The 21,632-nt window shown below is 48.3% G+C and overlaps 1 protein-coding gene across 3 annotated transcripts in view; it reads left to right on the forward strand.

The window, feature by feature from the left end:
- Nucleotides 1–21,632, forward strand: part of LOC139276207 (lebercilin-like protein) — a 242,903-nt gene that overhangs the window by 201,370 nt on the left and 19,901 nt on the right. Inside the window, exon 1 of one of the 3 annotated variants that reach the window (XR_011595870.1) lies at nt 11,150–12,853. The exons of the other annotated variants lie outside the window; for them this stretch is intronic. The gene's annotated coding sequence lies outside the window, so the exon portion shown is untranslated. Of the gene's footprint in view, nt 1–11,149; nt 12,854–21,632 lie in introns of those variants that run through there. 3 annotated transcript variants of the gene reach the window in all.

The following is a 21,632-nucleotide window of genomic DNA, read 5'->3' on the forward strand; positions in this document are numbered from 1 at the left end:
CGCAAGTGCAGTAGCTCCAGGCGCTGAACTGTGTGGGAGGGGCCCGAAGCACGCAGCCCCTAGCCCTGGCCCAATGGCCTCACTGGGGCTGCGTGAATGAGGCTCCTCCCATGGCCAGCTCCTGCTCCCCCCCCCGACCAGACCCGACACTCGCTCCCCCCCCCCCGGTGACCAGACCCGACACCCGCTCTCCACCCCCCCGCCCCGACACGACACCTGCTCTTCCCCCCCCCCCGCCCCGACCCGACACCCGAGACCCGCTCCCCCCCGCCCCGACCGAGACCCGAGACCCGCTCTTCCACCCCCCCCACCGCCCCGACCCGAGGCCCGCTCCCCCTCGACCCCGACCCGCTCCCCCCCCCCGACCCGAGGCCCGCTCCCCCCCCCACGACCCGACACCCGCTCCCCACCCCCCCACGACCCGACACCCGCTCCCCACCCCCTCACGACCCGACACCCGCTCCCCCCGACCCGACACCCGCTCCCCCCCCCGACCCGACACCCGCTCCCTCGACCTGACCCCCCCCTCTCCCTCCCTCCCTCCCTCTCTCTCCTTCCTCCTTCCCTCCCTCTCTCTCCTTCTCTCCCTCCCTCCCTCTCTCTCTCTCCCTCCCTCCCTCGCTCAGCGGCACGAACAGCTGCAGAATTCTCCCTGGCTGAAGCACTTTCACACAGGTAGGAAGATGGTTTATTTAATCTTTTCTTGGCTTATAATTGTTTATTCAGGTTGGATTTATTTGTATAATATTTGTAGAAGTATAAATAAGGATTTATTGTCGAATTTAATGAGTTCTCTTCCCCCCCACCTCGTTCTGGACGCCTAATTTGTAACCTGCGCCTGATTTTTTAATGTGTAGAACAGGTTTTTTCAGTTCTACAAAAATCTTCACTGGCGCCATTCTACTTTAGTTTGGAGTACATTTTCACTGTGGAAACTTTCAAATCAGGCGTCAGTGGCCGGACACGCCCCCTTTTGAAGAAACAATTCTGTTCTAAACTAGAACTGTTCTACCTGACTAGAACTGCAGAAAAAAAAATGTGGAGAATTGCGATTTCTAAAATAGTCCGTTCTCCACCAGTTGCTCCTAAAAATCAGGCGTGATTCATGTGGAAACTTGGGCCCATTATTTCAACGCGGCATTGGCACTTTCATGGGGGCCAAGGTAGTGATTCACATAAACCCGGACGCCAGGCCAGTACACCACAAGGCCAAAGCGGTGCCGTACGTAATGCGGGAAAAGATAGAAGGTGAATTGGACCGCCTGCTGAGGGAAGGCATCATCTCGCCAGTCGAATTCAGTGACTGGGCGAGCCCGATTGTGCCAGTGCTCAAGGCGGATGGGTCGGTCAGGATATGTGGTGATTACAAGGCCACCATCAATCAGGTGTCACTCCAAGACCAGTACCCGCTACCGAGAGCAGAGGACCTCTTTGCGACGATATCCGGTGGCAAGCTTTTTTCAAAATTGGACCTGACCTCAGCTTACATGACCCAGGAGCTGGCGAGTGAGTTGAAGAAGCTGACCACCATCACGACACACAAGGGGTTGTTTGAGTATAACAGATGTCCGTTTGGGATTCGCTCGGCCGCTGCGATCTTCCAATGAAATATGGAAAGCCTCCTCAAGTCGATTCCAGGGACAGTGGTTTTTCAGGACGACATCCTCATCACGGGTTACAATACTGAAGAACACCTCCACAACCTGGAGGAGGTGCTACGCAGACTGGACCGGGTAGGGCTGCGACTGAAAAAGGCGAAGTGCGTCTTCCTAGCTCCAGAGGTAGAATTCCTGGGGATGAGGGTAGCAGCAGACGGGATCAGACCTACTGCGTCCAAGACGGAAGCGATCCAGAGAGCACCCAGACCCCGTAACACGACGGAGCTGCATTCGTTCCTGGGGCTCCTGAACTATTTTGGTAACTTTCTTCCCAAATTGAGCACGCTGCTAGAGCCACTACAAGTGCTCCTATGCAAAGGTCGCGAATGGGCCTGGGGGGACAGCCAGGAAAGGGCTTTTAATAGAGCACGCAATTTGTTATGTTCCAACAATCTGTTAACGCTATATGACCCATGTAAGAAACTTGTGTTAACGTGCGATGCGTCGTCCTATGGTGTCGGGTGTGTTTTGCAGCATGTCAATGCCAAGGGTCAGTTACAGCCGGTAGCTTATGCCTCCAGAAGTCTGTCCCAGGCAGAAAGGGGCTACGGGATGGTAGAAAAGGAGGTGCTAGCACGTGTATATATGTGGTAAAGAAAATGCACCAGTACCTGTTTGGCAGGAAATTTGAGTTGGAGACAGATCACAAACCCCTAACGTCCCTTTTGGCCGACAACAAGGCCATAAATGCAAACGTATCGGCCCGCATACAGAGGTGAGCACTCACATTAGCCGCCTACACAATTCGGCACAGACCGGGCACCAAAAACTGCGCCGATGCACTCAGCAGGCTCCCACTAGCCACCACTGAGGGGGCTACCGAGCATGGTGCTGAGATGGTCATGGCTGTTGAAGCTTTCGGAAGCGAAGGCTCACCCATGACAGCCCGTCAGATTAAAGCCTGGACAAATAGAGACCCGCTATTGTCTCTAGTCAGGAAATGTGTCCTGAATGGGGACTGGGCAGCCACGTATAGGGCATGCCCTGAGGAATTTAAACCATTTCACAGGTGCAGGGATGAACTCTCGATTCAGGCCGATTGCCCACTGTGGGGAAACCGTGTAGTCATCCCAGATGGGCAGAGAGGTGTTCATCAGAGAACTCCACAATGAGTACCCTGGCATTGTCATGATGAAGGCAATTGCCAGGTCACACGTTTGGTGGCCAGGGATAGACGCAGATCTGGAACTTTGTGTTCGGAGGTGCAACACATGTGCCCAGCTGGGCAATGCGCCCAGGGAAGCCCCCCTTAGCCCCTGGTCCTGGCCCGCCAAGCCATGGTCACGCATCCATGTGGACAACGCAGGTCCTTTCATGGGAAAAATGTTTTTGGTTGTAGTAGACGCCTACTCCAAATGGATCGAGTGTGACATTTTAAATTCAAGCACATACTCTGCCACGGTAGAAAGTCTACGGGCAATGTTCGCCGCCCATGGTCTATCGGACATCTTGGTCAGCGACAATGGCCCGTGCTTCACAAGCACTGAATTCCAGGACTTCATGGCAGGCAATGGAATTAACCATGTCAGAACGGCATCGTTCAAGCCGGCCTCAAACGGCCAGGCAGAACGAGCAGTGCAGATAATCAAAGAGGGGATGCTCAGAATCCAAAGGGGTTCCCTACAAAGACGCTTATCACGCCTCCTGTTGGCCTACAGATCCCGACCACACTCGCTCACAGGGGTTCCACCCGCAGAGCTGCTAATGAAAAGGACGCTCAAAACCCGGTTATCCCTTATACACCCCACCATGAAAGAAATTGTCGAGAGCAGGCGCCAGTCACAATATGACTACCATGACAGGAATGCGAGAGGGCGATGTATTGATGTAAATGACCCTGTTTCTGTCCTCAACTGCGCTGCAGGGCCCAAATGGCTCACAGGCACTGTGATTGCCAAAGAGAGAAATAGGATTCTGGTAGTTAAACTTACCAATGGACAAATCTGCCGCAAACATGTGGATCAAACAAAAAGGAGGTTCAGCAACCCCATAGAAGAAGCAGAGGAAGAACACGATATAGAGTTCACTCTTCCACAGGTGACCGAACACAGGAACCAAGTGGAGGAGAGCCCAGTCACTGTGGACAGTCCAGACAAGCCTGAGGCACCGCAAACAGCAGACACTCAGGCCAGCACCCAACAACCGGAGCCTCAACTCAGGCGCTCTACAAGAAAGCGTAAACCACCAGAGAGACTCAACCTGTGATCCCAATAAGACCTTGGGGGGGGAGGTGATGTCATGTATTCAACCAGCATTGTAACCCATGTATAATCTGACCTAAGTTGTACACTGTGAGAACAATGACCACAAGGTGGTGAACTTGTGGGAGACACTCCTAACCTGGACCTTCAGATATAAAAGGGGAAGCTCCAACCACTTCCATCACTTGAGTGCTAAGGAATAAAGGACAGGTCACAGACTGACCTTCTCTCAAGCATGGGCCTCGTGTGCATTTATACTGTATAGTAAGGACGTATCAGTAACATCGGGGTTCTCTTGTACATTCTGGGGAAAGATCCACCTGTCCATCTGACCAATTGGCCAGGGACAGTGTACAACAGGAAGAAACTGGAAGAGGAGAACACTCTCATTGAGGGGGAAAAAAGCTGCAGTGAGGATTATTAAGTTGCTCCTTTTGAACTATTGAGAATTCAGATCTTGTATTAGTTTAATTATTACTCACATTTAATACTGATCATGTGAATAATTAAAAACAGATATTAGTGGGATTACCAACTTTTGTGTTCTGAGGTTTGCTTTATTGATGATGAAAATTCATCCAAAGCCTCAATAGTTAGTGAATCCACATTGTCAGTCAGAGGTAAGCGAAGAAAATGGGTTTTCTAAAGTTAGATTGCCCTATCAAAAACCGCAAGGACGGCACCCTAGGCACTAATTACTGTTCTTCAGTACATTACTCATATTCAGCTGCACTTATTACTATTAATCAGTTTACTGTAAGAAAGGATAAGAAATGGGTGATGTAGTGATTCAGCATAACAGTCCTTCAACTCTGATATCTGGGCTCAAATCTGTCTCAGACTGGTGGCATAAAGGCCTTATCTTCTTGCCATTTGGGCAGCATGAATACAGTTACTTGTAGGCTTGGCCTCATAGCCACAAAAAAAAAAATCCTAATTTGGCACTAATTGTTAATCTTACTCCGAGGAGCCACAAGAATGAGTATTGTGGGAAATGGAAATGTCAGTGTGGGCTGCTGTTCAGATGTTGGACAGAGGGAAGAAGGGAGGGAGGGAGGAGAGAAAGTTCATTCGTTTGGCACTTTATCACTTCTTTTGAACATCCCGAAGCAATTTAAAATTGACAAAGTGCATTTTGATGCGCAGTTACCATAGTTATGTAGGTGAATGACAATCTGATCACAGCAAAGGGCAAATCCATGAATGAGCAGATAATCTGTTTTTTTTCTTTTCGGTGACGTTCTCCAAGGGGGGAATGTTGGCCAGGACAGCTTCCTGCTCTTCTTTACCCACAAAAGAAATAGTGCTTTGTTGACTGTGAAATGCTTTAGGATGTCCTGAGGACATGGAAGGTGCTATTCAAGTTTTAGTCTTCCTGTATCACCTCCACCAATGCAGCAACTCTCCCCAACCCAGAACTGCAGTGAAGTATCAGATTAGAGTATGTGCTCAAATCAGTAGTGGGCTTGAACCCATAACCTTCTGATTTATATGCAAAAGTGCTACTAACTGAGCCAGGAACAGCAGGAGCTTTATTCTGCATGTAGCCTGCGGTATACCTGACCTGGACAAGCTTGATTTTAACTTTGAGTCTCGAAAATGGGAAAGTGTCTATTCTCCCAGTGTGATATCCTTCCTTGTTAAGCAGAAAATTACTCTGAAGTAAGTTAATGTGATGCATGTGATTTGGCGCTTGTTTGTTATTCTGAATGTCAGCACTGAGAATGCTGGATGGATGAAGACCATCGGACAATATTCTTTTGATTACAATTTGACAGAAAGCTTTTTTATTGGGTGACATGGATGAGCTGGCAAGCCTCATTGGTTGGATTAGCACCTGACTTTTACAGGTAAACATAGAAACATAGAAACATAGAAAATAGGTGCAGGAGTAGGCCATTCGGCCCTTCTAGCCTGCACCACCATTCAATGAGTTCATGGCTGAACATGCAACTTCAGTACCTCATTCCTGCTTTCTCGCCATACCCCTTGATCCCCCTAGTAGTAAGGACTTCATCTATTTTGGACCCAATTTGGACAAAGACTTTGGTGAACTCAGCATTCTCCAATTAATTGTGGGCAAAACATGACAACTAACATGTCCTCTTGCTCAAAATGTATTAGCCTCTGCATGTTGCCAATATATGTGGGTAAACCAAAATGAAAACAAAAATCAGAGATAGGGTGCCCAGCTGTGTGCTTACAAGGGAGAAAATGCAAAATAACATCAATGCTTCAAATTCTGTATGTCTGAAAAAACAGGCAGGTTTCTTCATTAACTCGATATATTTTCTGTTTTAAAAAAAATCCCTTCAGATGGCTCTGAAAGTGCACGAGCCATACTGATCAGCAAGGTATCTGGTGTGCGTCGAATTAACTGAAACAGAAGGGAATAACATCAGCCACTATTCAGTAACCTCGACTGGAACATTTATGTGAATGTTAGGTGAGAAGGGGAATGGTTCAGCAGTGATGCTCTTCATGATTTAAGAGCCTGGGCTCACATTGGTGTTTCACCAAAACAACCACACCTCTAAAGAGATTCCAACACCTGGCTGGTTATCTCCAATAACCGGAAAATGAGGCAGCATCTTCAGGAGAGGAAGGGAAAACATTAGAAAGCAAAGGTTTTAAAAGAAATTTGTTAAAAATACAGGGGGCTGGATTTTCGGTTGTCTAACGCATCAGTTAGCAACCAGAGGGGGCGTTAATGGGAGTGTGAGAGGTTCGCGATCGGGAGCACAGCGTTTAGCGCCCTGACTGAAAATTCATTTGAGGCTCACCGGGGGCGCAGACTAGTTGCGCCTGACTGCTGACGATCAATGCGATCCTGATGTCAGTCCTGGTGCAATGCCCACACTTATGCCCCGGTCAGAAAATGAGGTGTGGCCGCCTCATTTAGTGGCCGCCAGGAATGAATGACTGGAACAACAGTCAGTACAGGCTGACAGCGTTGTTAACTGGTGGTTACTTAAAGGGATGAGGAAGTGCTTCTCTCAGAGCTCACATCATCATAGGCAGTCCCTCGGAATCAAGGAACACTTGCTTCCATTCTTAAAATGAGTCCTTAGGTGGTTGAACAGTCCAATACGAGAGCCACAGACTCTGTCACGGGTGGGACAGATAGTCGTTGAGGGAAAGGATGGGTGGGACTGGTTTGCCGCACGCTCTTTCTGCTGCCTGCGCTTGATTTCTGCATGCTATCGGCAATGAGACTCGAGGTGCTCAGCGTCCTCCAAGATGCACTTCCTCCACTTAGGGCGATCTTTGGCCAGGGACTCCCAGGTGTCAGTGTGGATGTTGCACTGTATCAGGGAGACTTTGAGGGTGTCCTTGTAACGTTTCCTCTGCCCACCTTTGGCTCGTTTGCTGTGGACGAGTTCCGAGTAGAGCGCTTGCTTTGGGAGTTTCGTGTCTGGCATACGAACAACGTGGCCTGCCCAGTGGAGCTGATCAAGTGTGGTAAGCGCTTCAATGCTGGGGATGTTGGCCTGGTCGAGGACGCTAATGTTGGTGCATCTGTCGTCCCAGGGGATTTGTAGGATCTTGCGGAGACATCATTGGTGGTATTTCTCCAGCGACTTGAGGTGTCTACTGTACACGGTCCATGTCTTTGAGCCATACAGGAGGGTGGGTATTACTACAGCCCTGTAGACCATGAGCTTGGTGGCAGTTTTGAGGGCCTGGTCTTCAAACACTCTTTTCCTCAGACGGCCGAAGGCTGCACTGGAGGCGGTGTTGAATCTCATCGTCAATGTCTGCTCGTGTTGATAAGAGGCTCCCGAGGTATGGGAAGTGGTCCACGGTGTCCAGGACCACGCCATGGATCCTGATGACTGGTGGTGAGGACAGGCTGGTGGAGGACCTTTGTCTTACGGATGTTTAGCATACGCCTCAGTAAATACGTCGACTATGTCCTGGAGTTCAGCCTTTGTATGTGCACAGGTGCAGGTGTTGTCCGCGTACTGTAGCTCGACGACAGAGGTTGGGGTGGTCTTAGACCTGGCCTGGAGATGGCAAAGGTTCCCACTGGTCCTGTAGTTTAGTTCCACTCCAGCGGGGAGCTTGTTGACTTGTTGTCCCAGTCAATGCAATGTTTACACACAGCACAGTGGAGAGCCTCTGAGTTTGTTGCGGCAGACAGAAATAAGAGTTCAGCTTGAGAAAAAATGATTTTGAAAACCTTAATGGGCGCATTACTATGCCATGCCTTTAAGACTCAGCTTTTCCCGGGATCTCAATCAGAGTTCGGCGCATGCGCAATGACTCGGTTAAATTTAGCATTGGCATTTTCATTAGCGTCCCCCCAGCTCTGGTGTCCAATGGCTGATTTAGTGCCCCTGTCAGCTCTTCGACTGCTGACGAAATTCTGAGCAGGAGGTGCAAACATTTTCAAGGAGCTAAAAGTACCGCTCCACCTTGATTAACGCCACAACAGAGGATTTCTCCCCCATGATGTAATGATACGGCTCAGACAGTGATAGGCACTGAAGAAAGATTCCCTTTATGTCTTGTGTGTATTCATTAGTGACAGAATTTGAGGCATCAACCACTGAGAGCCTCATGTATTACTCTGGATGCGATGCAGGGATATCAAGTGATGTTCGAAAAATTGACATCCACGACTAGCCACCATTTATCAAATTCTCATTTTTAAACGTAAGTTTTAGTCTGCACATGATTGGGCTAGACAACCACAAGAGTCACTTTTATTGAATAGACCAACACTGGCAGACAGTCTTAATGGCTTTGTGTAAAAAGCCTAAACATGCATAAAGCAGACAGAGGAGGTAGTAATGAGCAGACAAAGAGACAATTCATTCAGAGTAAAAAAAAATGAGGAAAGTTAGTCCTAGTACGGCGCATTGGAAACATTTACAACTTCATATTTGTTACATCAAATGCTATAGCAGACAGTTTTACAGAACATCTTGAAATAACTATGGTTATTTTTTTATCATCATCATCATCATAGGCAGTCCCTCGAAATCGAGGAAGATTTGCATCCACTCTAAAAGTGAGTTCTCAGGTGACTGTACAGTCCAATGCAGGAATTACAGTCTCAACCAGGTGGGGCAGACAGTGGTTGGAGGAAAGGGTGGGTGGGACTGGCTTGCCGCATGCTCCTTCCGCTGTCTGCACTTGTTTTCTGCATGCTCTCGGCGATGAGACTCGAGGTGCTCAGCAACCTCCCGGATGCTTTTCCTCCACTTAGTGCAGTCTTGAGCCAGGGATTCCCAGGTGCCGGTGGGGATGTTGCACTTTATCAAGGAGGCTTTGACGATGTGGCCCGCCCAGCAGAGCTGGAGGAGTGTGGTCAGTGCTTCGATGCTAGGGATGTTCGCCTGAGCGAGAACTCGGAGGTTGGTGCATCTATCCTCCCAGTGGAGGATTTTTATCAGCAATACATACGGAAGCACATAACACACTATCAACACTCATTTTCTGTTGCTTTGTACAAGTGAGGGAGTAATTGGATCCCAGCAAATTACTGTTTATTTCCAAGTCCAAACTAGTAATTCTGGTATTAATGCAAATTCCCATCCCATATTTGAATCTTATTTTCATGACCGTGTCTCATCAATCTCTAAACATGACAGGAAATTATAAATAACCCTCGGGCCTTAACATACAAATTTCTGGGCTAGAATTTCCAATCGGCCAGCACCCAATTGCCGCCCAAAAGTGTAGAGGAACAAAGGGACCTTGGAGTGCTTGTCCACAGATCCCTGAAAGTATCAGGCCAGGTGGAAAAGGTGGTTAAGAAGGCATATGGAATGCTTGCCTTTACTGGCTGGGGCATAGAATACAAGAGCAGGGAGGTTATGCTTAAATTGTATAATACTCTGGTTAGGCCACATAGAAACATAGAAAGTAGGTGCAGGAGTAGGCCATTTGGCCCATCGAGCCTACACCACCATTCAATAAGATCATGGCTAATCATTCACCTCAGTACCCCTTTCCTGCTTTCTCTCCAAACCCCTTGATCCCTTTAGCTGTAAGGGTCATATCTAACTCCCTCTTGAATATATCCAACGAACTGGCATCAACAACTCTCTGCGGGAGGGAATTCCACAGGTTAACAACTCTGAGTGAAGAAGTTTCTCCTCATCTCAGTCCTAAATGGCTAACCCCTTATCCTTAAGACTGTGTCCCATGATTCTGGACTTCCCCAACATCGGGAACATTCTTCCTGCATCTAACCTGTCCAGTCCCGTCAGAATTGTATATGTTTCTGTGATGTATGTAGCACTCAAATCACTGACTCCACATGGTCTGGTGTTGTAGTAACTGCTGTGACCTTAGTCCTTTATTGTGTAACTCCAGAGTGCCTCTCAGGTATGGTGGGCAGCCTTTTATACTCTGTCTTGCAGATACTTTCAGGTCTCCCACCACAGCACCCTCTGTGGCGCACCATTGTACTTATACATTTGATGTACCTGGACAATACATAACATCTCACTCCCCATTCCCCCACCCCCCCCCCGCCAGTTTCAAAGCCATTGCCGGTAACCTCGGCCTTGTTCGTCCTGGTTGATTTGTGAGTGTGAGTCCATGACCATCCACTTCCCTCTTCCCCCACCCATGTAGAGATTATGCTTGCGATCCGGTGCAAGCATGTGGTATTAGCAGTCCTTACATGGGTGATGAAGTCACAAGTATAACCTCCAACAGAAAGCAGGTATACATAGACAGTACATTTGTATGGTACATATATTATGTGGTACAGATTTTATGTCAAAAGGTTGCAGGTGCAATGAACAGTTATTTAATCCCAGCTCCACAGGGTGAGGTACGGTGGCAGTATACTGCCCCTTTTTGCCCGAGGTGATGGCTGTGCTGAGACAGGGTATCGCAACTAGTGCGATGCCTTTGTTCTCAGTAGTCGCCTTAGCGGCTCATCTGCAGCCGCTGAACCATTGCATGAATCACATAAAATCAAAAATCACATGTTAGTCACAGACCCATTTACCTTTTTACTTGTTCCTCGTGGTATTAACTCTTTTTGAAAATCATTTATATCCATCATTTTAAACACAGTGACCATTCAACATCAAAATATCGACTCTTATCCTAAATCACTTCATCATACAAATCATATTACACATTTAGACTCGCTCTTGCCTTACAAAAATCTTTTTGTGGGGACCGCCAACGGTGTAAGGCTCTTTTAAGGCTCCCGGGTGCATTTCCCTTTTAAGACGCCACCTTGTGGTTCCCACGAGGCTTCCCTTGGGCGCCGACATTTTAGTTTTTTTTGTACTGCTTGCCTTTGTTCTTTGCAGCCACGAGGCTCGCCACCATCTTGAGCTCGCTGGCCTGACATTTTTGCTGCAGTTAAGAAGGGATAGAGGGGATAAAGAAGAGGAAAAAAAAGAAAAACGGCCACGAACATGACTGATACTGCAGCCGTATGCTGCGCCGCTCAAACCCAGGCTCCCAGCAAGAAGAGGAATGTGATGAATGGCTCCCCGGAGCAGATCAAGGGCACGGGCGCCTCGGGCTCATCCAACCCCCCACGACGGATCCCCAGGGGAAAATGGGAAAGAAGGTGAAGAAGCCAGCAGCCAAGAAATCTCCAGAGTTATGTCTCTTGATATCACCGTCACTCAAAATCAGCGCTCCGTTTTTAAATCTTCCCACCTGCCCAGTATGGAGTATTTCAGACCTCTTGTAATTTACGTACTCACGTTTTAGGGGCCTAGCACCAAGCATAACAGCTCGTTCTTGTTCAAACACTCTTTGCTGTTCTTTTCTGTATCCTGTGATACCGAATCTGTGCACTTTCAGGCGAGCCCTCTCCAAATTAAATACTTTTTGTTTCATCTTGTTCTGTTCACCAGATTCTTCCATCATACTGGTAGAGCCGGTTGAGGATGGTGTGGAGCAGCCACCCCTTACACTCGCTCTCGCTGAGCCCGCTCTCGCCCATCGCACAACTCGCTGCGCCGGCGCTCCTCTGCCTCCATGGCCTCCTCTGCCTCCATAACCTCCTCTGCCGCTGTGGCCTCCTCTGCCTCCGTAACCTCCTCTACCGCTGTGGCCTCCTCTGCCTCCATAACCTCCTCTGCCTCCGTGGCCTCCTCTGCCTCCGTGGCCTCCTCTGCCTCCGTGGCCTCCTCTGCCTCCGTAACCTCCTCTGCCTCTGTAACCTCCGTGGCCTCCTCTGCCTCCGTAACCTCCTCTGCCTCTGTAACCTCCGTGGCCTCCTCTGCCTCCGTAACCTCCTCTGCCTCTGTAACCTCCGTGGCCTCCTCTGCCTCCGTAACCTCCTCTGCCTCCGTAACCTCCGTGGCCTCCTCTGCCTCCGTAACCTCCTCTGCCTCCGTAACCTCCGTGGCCTCCTCTGCCTCCGTAACCTCCTCTGCCTCTGTAACCTCCGTGGCCTCCTCTGCCTCCATAACCTCCTCTGCCGCCACGTCCGCCACCATCACCGCCCGACTTTTTCTCCGCACGGCTCCCCCCGGTTTGTCGCCTGCTCTTCCAGGGTCTGCTCGTCTGTGTGTGGCTTCTTTCTCCTCCAGCTCGGTCGGTGCTGCTCTTTGGGAACCCGGGGGATAGCGGTCTGTGGAGGAATGAAGTCTTCCCAGCTCCCACAGACCTTCCCATCCATCTCCTGCCGAGCAGCATCGGCCCAATGCTTGCAATGACCCACAAAGGTAAACCGTGCGTCTCGCCCTCGTGAGATACCTGCACATCCGCTCTGTCGAGGACGGGTATCAGTTCCCTGGTGTAGGTACGCAGCTTCGCCGTGACCGGGACCAGCTTGGGTCGTGCAGCTGGGTTAATCCACGTTTTATCAAAAGTTCTCTGACTCATCAACGACGGACCCGATCCAGTGTCCACTTCCATACTCACTGGGACTCCGTTAATCTTGACCTCCATAATCACTGGAGCCGAATCGTCGGTGCATATATACAGTCCAAGCACCTCATCTTCTTCTGCCTGCTCCTCGCTGGATAGTAGATCATCTACCATCTCCTCAGCCACATGGTGAGTCAGGTTTCTTTTGCACATACGCTGAAGGTGGCTTTTCATGTGGCAGGTATTGCATGTAGACTCCGTAAACCTGCACCGGTGAGCCTCATGGCTTCCTCCGCAGCATCAGCATGGTGCTGCTCGATTAGCCCCCCTCAGCGGACTCTGAGTTCCAGGACCCCGAGGTCCGTGCTCTCTGCCCTGGGCAGAGCCACGTTCTGCAGTTTTGTCCATGGTGGGCGCTATCCTGTGGACAGTGCCTGCCGGGTTCGAGACTGTGTGGATCATCTACCTGGTGCTGTAAGTTGAGGTCATATATGCCCGGCTGATGGTGATGGCTTTTGTCAGGGTGACTGTAGGTTCAGTGGATAGCAGCTTGTGAAGGAGATCCTCATGGCCAATCCCCATAACGAAAACGTCTCGCAACGCCTCGTCAATGTGTGTGCCAAAATCACACGGCGCCGCGAGTCTCCTGAGGTCCGCAGCATATTTGGTGACATCCTGGCCCTCAGGTCTGCAGTGGTGGTAGAATTTGTGCCTGGCCGTGAGGATGCTCTCCTTCGGTTTCAGTTGGTCACGAATGAGTGCGATCAGCTCCTCATATGACTTGTCCCTGGCGCTCCCGGGTGCCAGCAAATCCCTGACGAGACAGTAAACCTCATCGCCACAACTGGACAGCAATATCGCCTTACGCTTCGCTATCATTGCGTCCGTGTCCGCCATCAGGTCGTTTGCTGTGAAGTAGTACTCGAGCCTTTCCGTAAAGGCCTCCCAATCATTGCCCACCGTAAAAGCCTTTAGCGAGCCCAGAGTAGCCATGGTTGCATGAAGTTCGTCCGTGTCCTTGTCACCAATGTGATGTATATAGCACTCAAATCACTGACACCACACGGTCTGGTGTTGTAGTAACTGCTGTGACCTTAGTCCTTTATTGTGTAACTCCAGAGTGCCTATCAGGTGTGGTGGGCAGCCTTTTATACTCTGTCTTGCAGGTACTTTTGGGTCTCCCACCACAGCGCCCTCTGTGGTGCACCATTGTACTTATACATTTGATGTATCTTGACAATACATAACAGTTTCTATGAGATTCTATGAGATCCCCTCTCATCCCTCTAAACTCCAGTGAATATAGGCCCAATCGATCCAGTCTCTCCTCATATGTCAGTCCTGCCATCCCGGGAATCAATCTGGTGAACCTTCGCTGCACTCCCTCAATAGCAAGAATGTCCTTCCTCAGATTAGGAGACCAAAACTGAACACAATATTCCAGGTGAGGCCTCACCAAGGCCCTGTACAACTGCAGTAAGACTTAGCTCTTATACTCAAATCCCCTAGCTATGAAGGCCAACATACCATTTGTCTTCTTCACCGCCTGCTGTACCTGCATGCCAACTTTCAATGACTGATGTACCATGACACCTAGGTCCCGTTGCACCTCCCCTTTTCCTAATCTGCCGCCATTCAGATAATATTCTGCCTTCGTGTTTTTGCCACCAAAGTGGATAACCTCACATTTATCCACATTATACTGCATCTGCCATGCATTTGCCCACTCACCTAACCTGTCCAAATCACCCTGCAGCCTCTTAGCATCCTCCTCACAGCTCACACCGCCACCCAGCTTAGTGTCATCTGCAAACTTGGGAGATATTACTATTAATTCCTTCATCTAAATCATTGATGTATATTGTAAAGAGCTGGGGTCCCAGCAATGAGCCCTGCGGCACCCCACTAGTCACTGCCTGCCATTCTAAAAAGGACCTGTTTATCCCGACTCTCTGCTTCCTGTCTGCCAACCAGTTCTCTATCCACGTCAGTACATTACCCCCAATACCATGTGCTTTAATTTTGCACACCCATCTCTTGTGTGGGACCTTGTCAAAAGCCTTTTGAAATTCCAAATACACCACATCCACTGGTTCTCCCTTTTCCACTCTACTAGTTACATCCTCAAACAATTCTAGAAGATTTGTCAAGCATGATTTCCCATTCATAAATCCATGCTGACTTGGACCGATCCCATCACTGCTTTCCAAATGCACTGCTATTTCATCTTTAATAATTGATTCCAACATTTTCCCCACTACTGATGTCAGGCTAACCAGTCTATAATTACCCGTTTTCTCTCTCCCTCCTTTAACACTATCCTTAATTTCCCTTGTTAGCCACGGTTGAGTCACCTTCTCCATTTTATTTTTACTCCAGACAGGGATGTACAATTGTTGAAGTGCATCCATGTGATCTTTAAGTGATTGTCATTGCCTATCCACCGTCAACCCTTTAAGTATCATTCGCCAGTCTATTCTAGCCAATTTACGTCTCAAACCATCGAAGTTACCCTTCCTTAAGTTCAGGACCCTAGTCCCTGAATTAATTGTGTCACTCTCTATCTTAATAAGGAATTCTACCATATTATGGTCACTCTTCCCTAAGGGGCCTCACACAACAAGATTGCTAATCAGTCCTTTCTCATTACACATCACCCAGTCTAGGATGGCCAGCCCTCTAGTTGGTTCCTCGACATATTGGTCTAGAAAACCATCCTGAATACACTCCAGGAAATCCTCCTGCACCGTATTGCTACCAGTTTGGTTAGCCCAATCTATGTGTAGATTAAAGTCAACCATGATAACTGCTGCACCTTTATTGCACGCATCCCTAATTCCCTCATTTCTTGTTTGATGCTGTCCCCAACCTCACTACTACTGTTTGGTGTTCTGTACACAACTCCCACTAGAGTTTTCTGCCCTTTGGTATTCCGCAGCTCCACCCATACAGATTCCACATCCTCCAAGCTAATGCCCTTCCTTACTATTCCGTTAGTTTCCTCTTTAACCAGCAACGCTACCCCACCTCCTTTTCCTTTCTGTGTATCCTTCCTGAATGTTCAATACCCCTGGATGTTGAGTTCCCAGCCTTGGTCACCCTGGAGCCATGTCTCCATGATGCCAATTATATCATATTCGTTAATTGCTGCCTGCACAGTTAATTCGTTCACCTTATTACGAATACGCCTCGCGTTGAGGCACAGAGCCTTCAGGCTTGTCTTTTTAACACACTTTGCCCTTTTAGAATTTGGCTGTAATGTGGCCCTTTTTGATTTTTGCCTTGGGTTTCTCTGCCCTCCACTTTTACTTTTCTTCTTTCTATCTTTTGCTTCTGCCCCCATTCTACTTCCCTCTGTCTCCCTGCATAGGTTCCCATCCCCCTGCCATATTAGTTTAACCCCTCCCCAACTGCACTAGCAAACACTTCCCTCGGACATTGGTTCCGGTCCTGCCTAGGTGCAGACCGCCTGGTTTGTACTGGTCCCACCTCCCCCAGAACCGGTTCCAATATCCCAGGAATTTGAATCCCTCCCTTCTGCACCACTCCTCAAGCCACGTATTCATTTTAGCTATTCCTACGCTGACTTGCACGTGGCACTGGTAGCAATCCTGAGATTACTACCGTTGAGGTCCTACTTTTTAATTTAACTCCTAGCTGGAATATTGCGTGCAGTTCTGGTCAACATATTATAGGAAGGACGTGATTGCAATAGAGAGGGTGCAGAGGAGATTTATTAGGATGCTGTCTGGAATGGAGAATCTTAGCTATGAGGACAGATTGGATAGGCTGGGTTTGCCCTCATTGGAACAGAGGAGGCTTAGAGCAGACCTCATTGAGGTATACAAAATTTTGAGGGGCCTGGATATAGTGGATAGCAAGGGCTTATTTCCCTTGGTGGAGGAGTCAATTACGAGGGGGCATAGTTTTAAGGTGGTTGGTGGAAGGCTCAGAGGGGATTTGAGGGGAGGCTTCTTCAGGCAGAGGGTTGTGGGGATCTGGAACTCGCTGCCTGGAAGGGTGGTGGATGCAGAAACCCTCACAACATTTGAAAGATGCTTGGATGGGCACTTAAAGTGCCGTAACCTGCAGGGTTACGGACTGAGAGCTGGTAAGTGGGATTAGACTGGATAACCTCTTGTTAGCTGATGCAGATACGATGGTAAGTACTACAGCGAATCGAATACAGCCAGGGTGATTTCCAGGACTAGTTTCGATCGCCTGGATGGGTTGGAGAGGAATTTTCCCAGATTTCTTTTTCCAATTGGCCTGGGTTTTTATCTGGTTTTAGCCTCTCCCAGGAGATCACATGGCTCCGGGTGGGGTGGAGTGTAAAATGTTGCAATACATTGGGTATCGTAGTTGTGTGGGATGGACTCGTTGGACTGGGTACTCTTTACCTTTCCGCCATTGTTCATTGGTTTATATGTCATCATAGGCTGTAGTGCCTCGAAGCGAGGATGACTTGCTTCCACGCCAAAAAGGGATGAGTTCACTGATAATTTCAATGAAGGACCTAATATTCCAGATCCCGAACTCCATCTTGGAGGGTAGAAGATGTCTGTGCTTGGATTTTGTTAATGTGTGGTGGCCGTTGCACACCAGCCACCACACGGGCTTGACAGAGCTAGGTCTTGGTCCAGTGGCAAGGATTACCCCAGACGATTGGAGACCAGCTCTGCTGCACGGAGGGAGCACGCACACATATAGCTCATGCTGCCCCAGGGCCATCGTCTCTTCTGGGCCCCAGACTCACGCCTCTCCTGGGCCCCGATCACTTCCTTCTACAAACTCTTGCTGCTCCTTCGCCCCCCCCCCTGCTGTGCCTGCCCGCACTGCAATCAGCGACCGGACTTCGCAGCCGTCGCCCTCCTGCTGTGGTATGCTGCCACCGCACGCTGCTCCCTCTGATGGCCCTGGCCTGCTGATGGTCTTGCAGGCTGGGACCGTGCTTATTTCCGGGCTGGGCCGGGCCACCGCACGCTGCTCCCTCTAGTGCAGCCTTTCAATTACAGTAAATCTTCTTCAATTAGGGTTTATATGTAACCTTCAGGGCTGCTGACCGAGAATCGTGTAGCTCTTTGTCGGCCAGGACGGATACCGATGGGCTGAAATGACCTCCTTCTGCACTGTAAATTTCTATGTTTCTAAGACCACTAACATTGGGAAGATTATCATCAGCAAAAACTTCCCCCCAAAAAATGTTTAAATCTGCCGAGTGAAAAATATGGGCATTGCACCCCCATTCTGGGCGAAAAAGTGCAATTTAGGGTTGATTGGGCAGTTCCTAAAGAAACTGGGTGATAAATTTAAAAATCAATAAAAAATTTACCTACCCAGAGGCTGTGGGTTGGGCCTAGCAGCAGAAAAACAATAAAAATAATTTTTCAAAAAACATCATACAAAAAAAAATCTAAACAAATTCTCAAGGCCCTTTTAAACTAAATAACCACAACACATTTTTAAAATACTTGTTTAAAAAAAAACAATTACTAACCTTTGCTTTCAAAGGTGCTCACCTACCGTCCAGCTCCACTGATTCTTGTGGTCGTTTTTTTCACACTTACCTACGGGTCACCACTCAGCCAAATATTGCGCCATACCGATCTGTGGACGGTGCATGCCGGCAGTCTGCTCCCCAGCGGTACCTCGAAACCACCGGCGTAACTCAGGCAGGGAATTTTCCGCTTACCTGATTAGCGCCCACAATGGCCAATACCATCCAGAAACTGGGCGGTAAGCCATTGGAAATTCCAGTCCTTTGCAAATTACTATTACAGACAAGTTGTTTTTGTCTACACGCATAACTAACTTCTCATCTTGAGCAACCAAAAACATGAAAGTAAAGATAGCAACCTGCACTTTTTCCCCACACTACCTTGTAACAAGAGCTGAATGTTAAAAGAAAGAACTTACATTAATATAGAGCGTATCATGACCTCAGGACATGTAGTCACTGTTGTAATGTAGGAAATGTGGCAGCCAATTTGCACCCAGTTAGATCCCACCAACAGCAATTTGTTAAAGACCAGATAGTCTGTTTTAGGTGTTGGCTAAGGGATAAATGTAGACCAAAACACTGGGGATAATTTCCCTGCTCTTCAAAATAATGCCATGGGTTGTTTACATCCACCTGTGAGGGCAGATGGGACCTCATTTTAACATCTCATCCGAAAGATGACTATCAATCTTTGAAAGGTATTTGAAGTCATCTCCAGTCTTCATATCTCAAATGAAATTTTAAATTGTTGCCAAGTTTTGATTTTTTTTTGACCTATTTGGGCCAGAGGGGATTTTCAATTAATTTGGATTACAGAGAAAGGAAGCTTGCCTTGGGGCTACCCGAATTTGGGTCGTCAGTGTATCTTTGTAGGTAAGGCGCCCCAAAAAATGCTATGGTAACTTTTACAGTGTAAAACCGTATCATATTTCAACAAGATATTTATCATGCAACATGCACATTCCTGTTTAATGCCGAAGGAAATTGCTGTCAAATTTTGAAGTCAGGCTGCAGATTACTGGGATTCTGCCGAAAATTTACATATTTGTCGATTTATGTAATTAGAAGGTGTATAACTGAAAATGAAGAGTTTTTTAAATTAAAAAAGTGCTGTCTCATTTGCTGTTGTTTGTTAATGCCAGGAGCTAAAAATAAGCTGCAGTTAATAGGTCTATGCCAACCATCGGCATTTTAAGATGTCACTTAACTTTTCAACCCATGTGCAGATTGCTGTCATTACTTTCATGTTCCTGGCTGCTCAAGTTGAGGTTAAAAGTTATTGATGTAAAAAAAAATCTTGTCTGAGATAGTAATTGTGACATATCGAAACTTGTCAGTGTCCACAGTCATCCTTTTCACTGGAATTAGAAGTCATATTTGATGAACTTCCAACCCCATATCCGCTCCATTTCCTGAGACCGCCTATTTCCACATCCGTAACTTTGTCCCTCTGCGTCCCTGCCTCAGCTCATCTGCTGCTGAAACTCTCATCCATGCCTTTGTTACCCCTAGACTTGACTACTCCAATGCTCTCCTGCTCGGCCTCTCACCTTGCACCTTCCATAAACGTGAGATGCTCTAAAACTCTGCAGTCCGTATCCTAACTTGCATCCAGTCCCATTCAGCCATCACCCCTGTGCTCCCGGTCCAGCAGTGCCTCGATTTTAAAATTCTCATCCTTCTATTTAAATCTCTCTGTGGCCTCACCCCTGCCTATGTCTGTAATCTCCTCCAGCACCACAACCAGAGATGTCTGCGCTCCTCCAATTCTGGTCTCTTGAGCATCCCCGATTTTAATCACTCAACTATTGGTGGCCGTGCCTTCAGCTGCCAAAGCCCTAAGCTTCGGAATTCCCTCCCTAAACCTCTCCGCCTCTCTTTCCTCCTTTAAGATGCTCCTTAAAACCGACCTCGTTAACCAAGCTTTTGCTCACTTGTCCTAATAGCTCCTTATGGAGCTCGGTGACAGACTGTGTTTAATAACGCTCCTGTGAATCGCCTTGGGATATTTTATTGCATTATTGAGCATTAAATGCAAGTTATTTTTGTTGACATCATTGTCATCCACTCAGATCATTTGGAAGGCGGGGCTGGAGCCAGTCAGGACCAACCAGATTGGTTGAAGGGCAGGACAGAAGGTTATTAGAACCAATCAGATCAGTTGCAGAGAAGGGCTAGATGCTACGACTACAAAATAGTTTGGAGGACATGATTAGAACCTACAGCCCCGATTTTTCTCCCAACCACCTGGCGGGAACAGGTCGATTGAGCGGTTAAAATCAGAGAAATCCACTTACCTTTTCCTCTCTTAGGCAGTCCCCCGGAGTCGAGGATGACTTGCGTCCACACTAAAATGAGTTCTAAGGTGACTGATGAGACCAATGCGGGATCTACAGTCTCTGTCACAGGTGAGGCAAATGGTAATTGGTGGGACGGGCAGGTGGGGTGCTTGATTTGTCGTACGCTCATTCCACTGTTTGTGCTTGGCTTCCGCGTGCTCCCGGCGAAGAGACTCAAAGTGTTCGGCGCCTTCTCGAATGCTTCTCCTCCACTTTGATAGATCTTGGGCCAGGGATTCACAAGAGTCGGTGGGGATGTTCCATTTTTTCAAGGAAGCTTTGAGGGTGCCTTTGACGCATTTGCTCTGCCCTCCTGAGGCTCACCTGCCGGGATGTAGCTCGGAGTAGAGTGCTTGTTTCAGGAATCTAGTATCGGGCATGCGGACAATGTGGCCCATCCGTCGGAGCTGATCAAGTGCAGTCAATGCCTCGATGCTGGGGATCAGCGTGATAAATGGGATAAATTCAGAACAGACCTAGCAGCTCAAAACTGGATATATATGAGGTGCCATGGGCCATCAGCAGCAGCAAAATTGTATTCCATTCCAATCTGTAACCTCATGGCCAGGCAAATTCCTCATTCTACCATTACCATCCAGCCAGGGGGAACAGCCCTGGTTCAATGAGGAGCACAAAAGCGCATGCCAGGAACAGCACCAAGCATTTACAACCATCTTCAGCCAGAAGTGCCGAGTGGATGATCCATCTTGGCCTACTGATGACATCCCCACCATCGCAGAAGCCAGTCTTCAGCCAATTCGATTCACTCCAAGTAATATCAAGAAAGGGTTGAGCGCATTGGATACAGCACAGGCTATGGGCCCCGACAACATCCCGGCTCTCCTACTGAAGACTTGTGCTCCAGAACAAGCCGCATCTCTGGCCAAGCTTTTCCAGTACATCGGCAACACTGGCATCCAACTGACAATATGGAAAACTGCCTAGGTATGTCCTGTCTACAAAAAACAGGACCAATCCAATCTGGGCAATTACCGCCCCATCAGTTCTACCCTCAATCAACAATAAAGTGATGGAAGATGTTGTCAACAATGCTATCATCAATAACTTGCATACTGATGCTCAATTTGGGTTCTGCCAGGACCACTCAGCTCCATATGGAAACATAGAC

The sequence above is a fragment of the Pristiophorus japonicus genome, chromosome 11, assembly GCF_044704955.1.
Source record: "Pristiophorus japonicus isolate sPriJap1 chromosome 11, sPriJap1.hap1, whole genome shotgun sequence".
NCBI lineage: Eukaryota > Metazoa > Chordata > Chondrichthyes > Pristiophoridae > Pristiophorus > Pristiophorus japonicus.